The sequence below is a fragment of the Notamacropus eugenii genome, chromosome 2 (assembly GCF_028372415.1).
Source record: "Notamacropus eugenii isolate mMacEug1 chromosome 2, mMacEug1.pri_v2, whole genome shotgun sequence".
NCBI lineage: Eukaryota > Metazoa > Chordata > Mammalia > Diprotodontia > Macropodidae > Notamacropus > Notamacropus eugenii.
The window spans coordinates 467,128,325-467,139,974 of NC_092873.1; the positions used below are offsets into that span (position 1 = coordinate 467,128,325).

Consider the following 11,650-nt stretch of genomic DNA (forward strand, 5'->3'; position numbering starts at 1 on the left):
TGAGCGGCCCCACCCCCTCCATGACTCTGTGGCCCTTCAGGTGCCACTTGGCTTCCTGCTGTTGGTCCTACTGGGAGTGGAATTTGCATATTTCATGTAAAGTGAGAACTGTCTGTACTCTGCTGGAGTCTCTAAGTTGAGGATGTACATTCATTTAGCAGATATATTGCAATGGGAATTCTTTTCTGAATATGGTTTGAACTAGATGGTTATTGAAGTCTAAATGATCATAGGATCATGAATTTAGAACTGAAAGGGATCTTAGAGGCTATTTAATCTAATCCCATAGAATTTTGGTTCAGAACATTGTTTCCCAGTCTACACTCTACAAGGATGTCTTTTGAATATCAAAATTCCCTGCTAGCTTTTGTCCAGGGTGCTGAATGTGTTAGAACTGGTGAGGAAAACAGGAAGAGAATGGAGCAGCTAGGTGGTGCAGTAGATAGAATGTGAAGCCTGGAGTCAGGAAAACTCATCTTCCTGAGTTCGAATCTGGTCTCAGACAGCTGTGTGACCTTGGGTAAGTCACTTAACCCTGTTTGTCTCAGTTTCCTCATCTGTAAAATGAGCTGGAGAAGGAAATGGCAAACCACTCTAGTATTTTTACCCAAATGGGATCATGAAGAGTAAGACACAACCAAAAAATGACTGAACAACAACTCATTTTTACTAGTGAAGAAACCCAGTAGAAGTTGCATGTCCTGTCCAAGGTCACATAGCTAAGTGGTAGAGCTGGGATTTGAACCCAGGTCTCATGAAACCAAATTTAGTGTTCTTTTCATTGTAGCATTCTATGAGTCTTTGAGAAAGGAGCATGGTGGGTGTTTGTAGAGGCAGGAGAATGGAAAGGAAGATTTAGAGGTAGGTGATGTCTGCATATAGAACCAACAAAACTGATACTTCAACTCCGGTTGTCAAACTTTAATACTCATGTTCTCTCAGTAACTGTTGAATACCCACTTGCAAAGCAGGGCAGGGGAGATGCTGTCTGGAGTAATTATGGGAATGTCAGATTGTATCACAATTTTTGGAATTCTCTTGGGATGTTGGTAAAGCTCTATTCAATCCTTAGAAGTTGGAATGTTTCTAGGACTTCTTTGGGTATCCCAAACTGATGCAATATGTAAAAGGATCTTTCATTTAGGCCCAGGCAATGGCCTGAGGCATCTCTGAACCAGGGAAATCCTTTCTAGACTACTGATATCTGAGCTTCTACCCCAGTGGTATATTGGATTTGAAATGACCTGCCTCCAGGTGAACAGAATGCCAATTTACAAAAAGTTAGACAATCTTGGAGAACATGATTTTGATCCTGATTTCCTCAGTCTTGCAGAATTTTAATCCAGAGCATAATTTCTTGGTCTGTACATTACATTGATGCCTTTTGAATATCAAAATGTCCTGTTAGTTTCTGTCCAGGGTGCTGAATGTGTTCGAAACTGGTGGGGAGATATTGTTTATCTTTCATTCTCAGAGAAGAATTGGAAGAGAATGAATGTGTGACTTAGGGAAGGAAAATAGGAATGAACAAATGACTGGACTTGGATGTGGATGTGGGTCTTATATATGTTGTCTCCACTAATTAGAATGTGAATTCTTTGAGAGCAGGTACCATTGTACTTTTCTGTTTGTATTCTCAGTGTTCAGAACATTGCTTGACACGCAGCATGTGTTTAATAAATATTTTTCTAATGGAGAAGTAAGAGGAGCTAGAAAAACAATGGAGCAAGAGACAAAGAATGGACCCTCTAGTACATTCTAGTGGGTTTATGGTTGTGTTCCTGAAGGAACACAATGAAAAGGAAAGCAGTGTTCTTGAGCTCTCACCACCTACCAGATACCAAATGATAATAGTTAACATTTATATCTTGCTTTAAGTTTTGCAAACTTGCCTCATAAACTTCTAGGGAATGTGTTCCCATATTGTTGTGGCTTATACCTACAAAGGAGGTATGGAGGAAAGAATGGAGGAAAGAACACCACGTCAGGAAATTCGGAGTCACAGAATCTCAGAGTTAGAAGGGCTCAGGTCATTTAGCCCAACCAGTGCCTGACTGAGAATCTTGGCATGATATCTTCAATACATTGTCATCAAGCCAGTATTTGGAGACCATGAGTGAGGGGAATCCCCTGAAAGTCTTTCCACACATTGAACTGAAGCCTCCTAGTTCTGTCTTCAATTCCTTTTTCTCTAAGCTAAGCAATCCCACTCCCTTCAACCCATGCTAACACAGCATGCTTTCTGGTCCCCTCACCCTCCTAGTTGTTCAGTTGTTTCAGTCATTCTGACTCTTCATGACCACATTTAGAGGTTTCTTGGCAAAGATATTATTTGCCATTTCCTTCTCTAATCATCCTGCCTACTCTTCTCTGCAGACACCCAAGTTTGTCCATACCCTTCCTAAAATGTGATATCAAGGACACTGAACTCCAAATGTAGTCCTGAGACAAGCAGCAGAGATGGTTTAACAGTGCCTGACAGCATAAGTGCTTTAATAAAGGCTTGTTGACTGAGTGATCAACAGGACAGCTAGGTGGCACTATATCAATGAATAGAGTATGGGGCCTTGGAATCAGGAAGACTCATCTTCTTGAGTTCAAATCTGGCCTCAGACACTTACTAGCTGTGGGACCCTGGGCAAGTCACGTAATCTTGTTTACCTCAGTTTCCTCACATGTAAAATGAACTAGAGAAGGAAATGACAAACCACTCCAGTATCTTTATCAAGGAAACCCCAAATGGGTTCAGATACAACTGAAACAACTGTACAACAACATACCGGGACAGTGACCTCTTTTGTTTTGGACAGTATACCTCTCTAAATGAATCATAAAAGTCAAGAAACTTGGGTTAGAGTCTCACCTCTGCTGCTCTGACACAGACTGGCTTCCAGAACATCTCAGCTGATCAGAGGTCAGTTAGGCCAACTTATATCTGTAAAATTCTGCTCATAGAGAAATAATTCTGCCTTCCATTATGTGCAAGGAGTTATCAAGACTGCAACTGCTTACAAAGGCCTATCCTTGTATAGAGAGGAGTAACATCAAAGCTAGCAGGTAGTGGGAGAATTAGGGAAGTTAGTGTTTGTCCTTTGGGGTTGAGTCTTCCTTAAAGCTAAGCATCAAACTTGCATCAAAATTGGCCTAGCACTATCCTGAGGATTATCTAGGGTTTAATTAGGTGTGGAACTTCCAGAGACAGGGAGGATGAATATAAGAACTTTTGTGGTCTATTCCAATCTCATTTTTGTATTTGTATTTCCAGGTGCATAAAAGTTCCTGCCACGTACAAGCAGAGGGACCCAAGAAGGAAGGGATCTACGATTGCTCTGGATGAAGAATTTGCAAGAGAGTAAGCTACTATTACCAGTATGTTTTGGCACCTTTTCTGCAAGGTATAGGCTTAGAAAGCTGTCTGAGAAGTTAAATGCCTTGCTGGATGTTACAACACCAGCGGTGATTTTTCTTGGTTTTAAATCTGGCTTTCTATCCATTACACTGCACAGTCTTTCAGACACATGGGTTGCTTAACTAATTGATGATGATAATTGCGAATGGATGATGTAGTGATGGATGGAATTGTCTCCTCTTTTCTCAGCATTCTTAATTCCACTGAAACTTACCTATCCAGCTACATGGTCCTTTCCTCCCTTCTCTTCTTCTGCTCAGTTCATTCTTCTCACCCCAGCATGTTAGGATAAGAGGCTATGTTATATAACACAAACTGTCATTTTAAAGATGAGGAAGGTTAAGTAATTGCCCAAGGTAACACAGGTAGCTAGGGGCAGAGCCTTCAGCCCCACTTCTCCTTCCACTGTACCACACTGCCTCCCTTCTCCATCAACAAGGGGTTGTGCCTATTAGTACAAAAATATTTATAGCAGTTCTCTTTGTGGTGGTTAAGAATTGGACATTGAGGGGATGCCCATCAATTAGAGAATGACTGAATAAATTGTGGTACATGAATATGATGGAATATTATTGTGCTATTAGAAATGACAAGCAGGATGATTTCAGAAAAACCTGGACTTACATGAACTGATTCAGAGTGAAGTGAGCAGAACCCAAACACTGTGCACAGTAACAGCAATACTGTATGATGAAGAGCTGTGAACGACTTAATACAACGATCCAAGACAATCCGAAAGGACCCATGGTGAAACATGCTATCTGCCTCCAAAGAAAGAACTGATGTCTGAATACAGACTGAAGCATACTTTTTTCTCTTCTTTCCTCCCTCCATTCCTCCCTCTTTCCCTTCCTCCCTTTCTTCTTTCCTTCCAGTTTTACTGTACAAAATGACTAATATGGAAATGTTGTACATGATTGCACATGTATAACCTATAACAGATTAGTTACCATCTCAGGGAGGGGATAGGAAAGGGAGGGATAGAATTTAGAACTCAAAAGTGTAAAAAAACAACAAATATTAAAAATTGTTTTTACATATAATTTGGGGAAATAAATATTATTTAACACTAAAAAAAAACAAAACAACAACACGTAAGGGAGTTGTGTGTTATTCCTGCCCTTTCAGATCATTGGCCTTTTAAGAAACAGAAAATATATACGTCTAGCCCAAACCCCCATACATATAAAAGAACTCACTACCAGAGAGCAAGCTAAGTGTGGCAATCTCTATTCAGTTAAACTTCTGCTTCTAAAATGATCTCAGTTTACCTGGCTCCTGCCCTTTCAACTCTTCAAATGTCTATAGTCTTGTCCTTGCAATTCAACTGGTATGTTTGTAATGACCTGGCTTGTACCCTGTCTCCCTCTGGTGGTTGTCTCCCATACTAATTTTAATGTGATTACCACTATTAATATCTTAGTAAGAGAATTTAGCCTCACTCAGGATGCCAGGAACTAGTGACCACATCCTGGTATTTTCAGCAGCTGCTGCACCCAGGGAGATCCCTCTCTGTGGTAACCTTGGATGCAAGTCCATTCAATTCATCCAGGGAGGGGGCAGTTTGATATAGTGGGAAAAACTCTAGATTTGAAGTCAGAGGACCTGGATTTGAATTCTGGCATTGCTACTCAAGCTCTGTGTGGCTTTAGGTATCTCTTAGCTCCATTGGGGTTTGCTCATCTTTATAGACGAAAGGGTTGAATTAGGGGGTCTCAAAGGTACCTACCAGCTCTAATGGTGCCTCTATATAAATCCAGCTGGCAAGTTCTGGAGGTGCTGGGAAAGCCAGGCAAGGGAGACTGGGTTTGATATGGCAGGCAGCAGAAAGCTAATGAAGACTTTTTAGCAGGGGAATGACATGATAAAAACAGTATTCTGAGAAGAAAAGTCTTATGTGATGAGCTGAGAAAGGAGAGTTAAAGGTCAGAGAGTTCCAGTGAGGGCTTCTAAACTGTACATAAGGATCCCTGTGGGTTGAATATTGACTTAGAAAACCACACATCAACATTATCTATGTTGTATTGTATTTTTATCTATTTTGTTAAATATTTATGAGTTATATTTTAATCCAGTTTGGGGGCTTTTGGTAGTGTAGAGGCCCACTGGCCATGTGATTGATACCTCTACAATCCTCCACTGAATCTGTAATATCATTATATATTATATTGGGGCACCCATGTGGTGCTATGGATAGAATGATGAGCCTGGAGTCAGAAAGATGCTAGTTCAAATCTGGTTACAGACAGAGTTGGAAAGGACCTTTGAGACCACTTAAATCAACATATAAATCATATAAAGATGAGTAAACCCCAGTGGAGTTAAGTGATGCCTAAGTTCACTGTTTCCAGTGTGTTACTTTGGGGAAGTCACTTAACCCCTGGCTGCCTCAGTTTCCTCAACTGTAAAATAGGAATTATAAATAGCACCTACTTCCCAGGGTTGTTGTGAGAATAAAAAGAGATGTTAGTAAAGTGCCTGGTATGATTAGGATTCTGTGCTTCTGTCAAAGGCACTTCCAAAAGAATAGAGAAGGGTCTGGAAAGGATTGTTGAGGTTAGAGTTGTTACTGACTTTGTGGCTCAGTGTTGTCCTAGGTCTATCCCTTTGTTTAGCAGTCAATAGTATAGTCCATTAAGGAAAAATCTCCCCAGGGACTGCACCCAATACAAAGGAACAAAAATACAGATGCATAGAGTGTCACCCCAGTAGCCAAGTTTTCATGAGTTTCACTGCAGAAGTTTCCACAGCAATGTACAGTCAACTCTATTGTGTAGGGTCCCATTTAGGAAACAGTGACCTAGAGGCCAGAAGCCAGCTGTCAGTCATAAAACGTTTATTAAACACCTACTATGTGTCAGACATTGTGCTAATCCCTCAGGATACAAAAAAAAAAAAGCAAAAGACAGTCCCTGCTCTCAAGGAGCTGACAATGTGTTCAGGGAAATGACACACAAACCAATACATTTTTTGTTGTGCTTTATACTCGAAGAGGACCAAAATGACATCACAACATGACTAACCATGGTCAATGTACATTGCGTTTGACTGTGACTGATCAGCTCAACCTGAGTTTAGAAGGCTCTACCGCAGGTCAGGCACACGTTATCCTTATGAATGTTTGGGATGGAAATTGGGGAGACAGCATGCAAGCAACTATGTACAAGCAGGATAGCATGAAGGTGATCAGTAGAGAGAAGGTACCAGAATTAAGGGGGGATAGGAAAGGATTCCTGCGAAGATAAGAGTCTAGCTGGGTCTTGAAGGAAGCCACGAGGTGGAAATGGAAGGAGGGAGAATTTCAAGTGCGAAGGGGAGTCAGTGAAAATGTCTGGAGTCAGGAGATGGAGCATCTTGTCTGAAGAACAGAAAGGTGACCAGTGTCACTGGACTGAATTATACACGGCTTTGCCATTGTAATACTGGCTATAGGGAGTTTCAGAAGGAGAGAAAGGCTGGTGCCCTCATTAGGACTGTTGGCATCAGCTGCCTACCTTCTATCTCACAATTTGGCCTGCCTCCTTGATTGTGGTATCACAAACACAGCCTTCACCGGTTTCCCATCCTGATGTACTCTGGCTCCCACCATTTATATGGAACTCGTTGTTTCCAATGCAATAAAAACCATCCTTTTGCAACCCAATCTTCAATCTGCCTGGACCCACCCATGGGCATATTCCTCTTGGATAACATCCTCAGCCAAATGAAATTAGCGACTTGGAGAAAGAGCTTCTGGCTCCAAAGGTAGTGTTCAAAGTCTGGCAGCATCAGGGTTTCTGGTGACAGCCTTTTCCACTAGCTCATAAACTAAACCAATGCTAGACCTAGTATCACTCTTCAAGGCTTCTGAATCTCCTCCATAACATACCCATATCCACAAGACATAGCACTATCCTACAGTTGTCAAAACCAAGAGCCTATCTCTGCAATCCTTCCTAAGGGTAGAAAACTTTCTTGTTACTGAGCTCCATCTGAACGCTATGAACTTCAACTTCTCAGCAGCAGCAGGGAGACACTTAGACCTAAGTGTAGTTCACTACTCTGTGTGAAAATTTGGTCCTTATTATGTGAATGGGGCTTTATCTTTGAAAACCACACATCAACATTATCTATGTTCTATTGTATTTTTATTTATTTTGTTGATGTCTCCTTGTTGACTGCTATTCTAGGAATACTAGACCAAAAGACTATACCTTGTGCTATAACGGACCAGCTTCAGGGAATGTGAAATTGTTTAAAATGCTGTACGTGGCTATCTGCTATTTTTATGGACATTTATACAACCCAGTGTTGACCACTACACCTGGACATATGAGGTTTATGCCTGAGTCCTGTTGGAAATCCTGCAGGGGCGTTGCAGCCCGAAGCAATTCCTTGGCATCCTGCTTGGTGGCCTGGGCTATCACATGGACTGTCAGCTGAAATTATTTCATGCCTCATTAGATATTCACCTTATATTTCATGGGTGCTAATGATGTTTAGCATACCCAGCTCATTAGTAATTAATAATAATAGCCAGCATTTATATGTTTTGTGTGTTTGTCCTTAATTGCTGAAGGAGACCATGCCATCAGAGAAATGACGACATGACTTACACTTGACTTTGTTTTGAGTGAGGGAGGGCTGTGCAGGTCACCAGTCTCACTTCTCCTCCAGAGCCATCTGAGTCCAGTGACCAGATATTCATCAGGATGACTGGAGATGACCCAGGATGAGGCAATTGGGGTTAAGTGACTTGCCCAAGGTCACACAGCTAGTGAGTATCAAGTGTCTGAGGTGGGATTTGAACTCAGGTCTTCCTGACTCCTGCACTGGTGCTGTATCCACTGCACCACCTAGCTGCCCTAGCATTTATATAGACCTTTAAGATTTGCAAAGCACTTCACAAATATTATCTCATTTGATTCCCCAAACAACCCTGGGAAGTAGGTGCTATTCTCTCCATTTTATGGGAAAGGAAACTGAAGCAGACAGGTTGCCTCAGGGCTACACATGATGGAAGGCTTGCCCAGGAAACAAGTGTATGTTAAGTGCCTACTATGTGCCAGACACTGTGCCACATGATTTACATTCATTGCCTCATTTGATTCTGATAACAACCTTAGGAGGTATTATTATAATTATCATCCCTCTTTTACAGCTGAAGAAATGGAGGCAAGCAGAGGCTAATTGACTTGCCCAAGGTAGCACAGTTAGTGTCTGAGGCGGGAGTTAAATTTGGGTCTTCCTGCTTTCAGACCCAGCATTCTTTCTACTGTACCACTTAGCTATCCCTGTACAAATCCGTCACCCCCTCAATTCAATTAACATCAGTGGCTCCTTATCATCTCTAGGATAAAATAAAACCCTTTATTTGGATTTTTCCCACCTTTCCAGTCTTCTTACACCTAACTCCCCACCACGTACTCTGATCCATACATTAGCCACCTTGCTTTTCCTTACTCCAGACACTACATCTTCCCATTGTGCATTGTCACTGACTGTCCACTAAGGCTGAAATTCCCTGACCCCTTCTTATTTCCTGCTCCTGTCTTCCCTAGCTTCCTGCAAATCTCAGCTAAAAGCCCACATTCTGGAGGAAGCCTTGGCCAGTACTGTTTAATCTTGCTACCTTCCCTCTGACATCACCTTCAGTTTTATATATAGATATATACACACATATATGTAAATATATGTGTGTGTGTGTGTATATATATACATACATATATATGTGTGTATATATATGTATATATACATATACATATATATACATATTTCTGCATAGTTTTTTACATGCTGTCTTCCCCATTAGAAGGTGAGCTCCTTGAAAGCAGGACCTGTTTTTGTCTTTCTTTGTACCTCAGAACTTAGCATTGTGCCTGACACATAGTAGGTAAATAATAAATGCTTGTTGACTTGATTGTCAAACATGATCATCCTTGGAAGTTGACAGAAATTCATGGTGAAGGAAATCCTGAACTCTCCATTTTGAAGGAGCTGTCTCTAGTGTCTCATTGATTGGGAGGACTAGGGGCTTAATAGATGTTCTTGGGAACCCGCTGGAAACCTCCAGGCAATAAGACCAGTATAAACTTTCCACTAGCAATACTCCAGCAAACTCTAGCCCTGTGACCAAGGAGGTCGTCTACAGGGAGGGAAGCCCTTCCACCTTACAGGAAAAAGGAGGAGATATGTTTGGAATATATAGATCAATCCTAAAAGTTCACTTCTCTGGAGCAGTGATTTTCACAGCACAGTGCAGGGGTGGGAGAAGGGGTCCATGGGATCAAAACTATTTCTTGTAAAACTAAGATGTTTTTATTTCTAACAGGGCAAACATCAATAGATGTAACCCAGATAAATAAATAAAAGGTCTTGGGGGAAGGTCCTTAGTCATTTTTAGGTGTATAAAGGGGTTCTGGGACCAATAAGTTTGAGAACCACCACCACTCTCAAGAGAACAGAGTGTGTCAGGTGTGTCCTTCAGTGAAAGCCTTGATCCTGGATTCATCACAGTTTGCCTAACTCCTGACTTCTTGACTCACTTTTTTCCCTGTCACCCTACGTCTTCTAGCTATATCAACTCCCATGAATTACAGCTTATACTCTAGTTTGCTCTGGTTGCTGTCTTCCCTAGTGTGATGTTCAACTTGATGACCTTCTGAATTGTCCTCTATCTATAGTTTGCCTTCATTCCATTGGCATTTGACATCTCTTACACAAATAGCCCTCACTGCTCCCACCCTGCTACTGTGCTTGCACAGCTGTTCTTGTCTGCCAACATCACAACTGATGGTTTTTTCCCAGACAGCATCACCTGATCAGCCAACCCATGAGGACGTTTCCCTGCTGTGTGATCTAGGGCAAGTTTCTGTGTGCTGCCTCAGTCCATCATTAATCCAAAGACCAGGCCCTTTCCACCCAACCCTCTCCTGAGGGGAAGTACAAGTAAGTAAAGCAATCTTAGCATCCAGCATGAAAGGCAGAGTCGAGTTATAAGAATAATAATAATGACACTCTTGTTACAGTTATAATCAGCCCTTGTGATTTCTCTGCCTCTAAACTAGGTCAAAAAAGTCTCATTGCACACACTAAGCATTATGAGGATTCCTTCTGACTTCACAAGAATAAAAGTTAAATGTCCTAGAGGGATTTCGAGCCAGAGAACTGAAATTAATCTGGGACATCAGGATAAAGGCATCCCAAAGCAAGAATGTTGCCCCACAGGTTACTTGGAAAAGGCATTCCCCTTCAGTAAAACATATAGTCCTAAGAAGGAAAACCACCACCTCTTGATTTATGATTTTACTCTCCTCCTACTCAGAAGATTTTCCTTGCCTTAGCCTTTCTGGCATTTTAGGAAAAGACTCTATTACTGTCCAAGGTACCTCAGACCCATAACTACGATGAGCTGTCTGGGTTTGCTTCCCTGAACTCTAGATGGAGTCTAGTCTTCTTTTCTACTGTTGGTTTCTATGTTTTTTTCTTTTTTAAAATAAGGTTTATATTGATATCTATTTTTACATCATGGTATTTTTCAAATATAATCACCTTTCCCCTAACAAGCTCTTCTTTGTGACAAAGAAAAAACACTTAAGCAAAACTACCTAACATGTTGACTTACTTCTGACATGTAACATTCTATTTCTTATGTTTGCCCAAGGGCTAAGACTGGTAATGAGAATTACTTGGTGTTAAACTTTATTTTATTGTCCTTTTCAATTATGTTATTGTATTCATCACGTATACTGTTCTTTTGGTTTTGTATGCTTTACTCTATGCCAGTTCATAAAGGTTCTGTCCTAGGCCCTTTTCTCTTCACCCTCTCTACTCTCTTTCCTAGCAACCTCATCAGCTTTTATATGTTTAACTATCAGCTCTATTCAGACAACTTCCAGGTCTATACATCCAGCCCCAGGATCTTTCCTGAGCTTTGGTCCTGCATCATGAATTGCTGATTGAATATTTCAGACTAGACATCCTGGAAACATGTTAGTCTTAACATGTCCAGAACTGAACTCATTATCTTCCTCCCCCTTAAATCCTCCCCCTTCCAAATTTCCTTAATTTTTTTAGAAGGTGACACCATTCTTCCAGTCTTTCAGGTTTGCAACCTCTGCATCATTCCCGACTCCTCACTTTCCCTCATCTCGCATATCCAATCAGTTGATGAATCTTGTCATTACTATTCCCATAATTTTTCTTGCATCCAACCCTCATGCAGCTACCACTTTAGTTCTGGCCCTCATCGTCCCTTACCTA

General features: G+C 41.2%; 1 long non-coding RNA gene across 3 annotated transcripts in view; it reads left to right on the forward strand.

Moving 5' to 3' along the window:
• LOC140529698 (uncharacterized) overlaps nucleotides 1-10,939 on the forward strand; it is a 102,670-nt gene extending 91,731 nt beyond the window's left edge. For all 3 annotated transcript variants that reach the window (XR_011975648.1, XR_011975649.1, XR_011975650.1), the window contains 2 exons: nucleotides 3,266-3,352; nucleotides 10,196-10,939. This is a non-coding gene — a long non-coding RNA (uncharacterized lncRNA). The remainder of the gene's footprint in view (nucleotides 1-3,265; nucleotides 3,353-10,195) is intronic.
• Nucleotides 10,940-11,650: the final 711 nt, after the last annotated feature.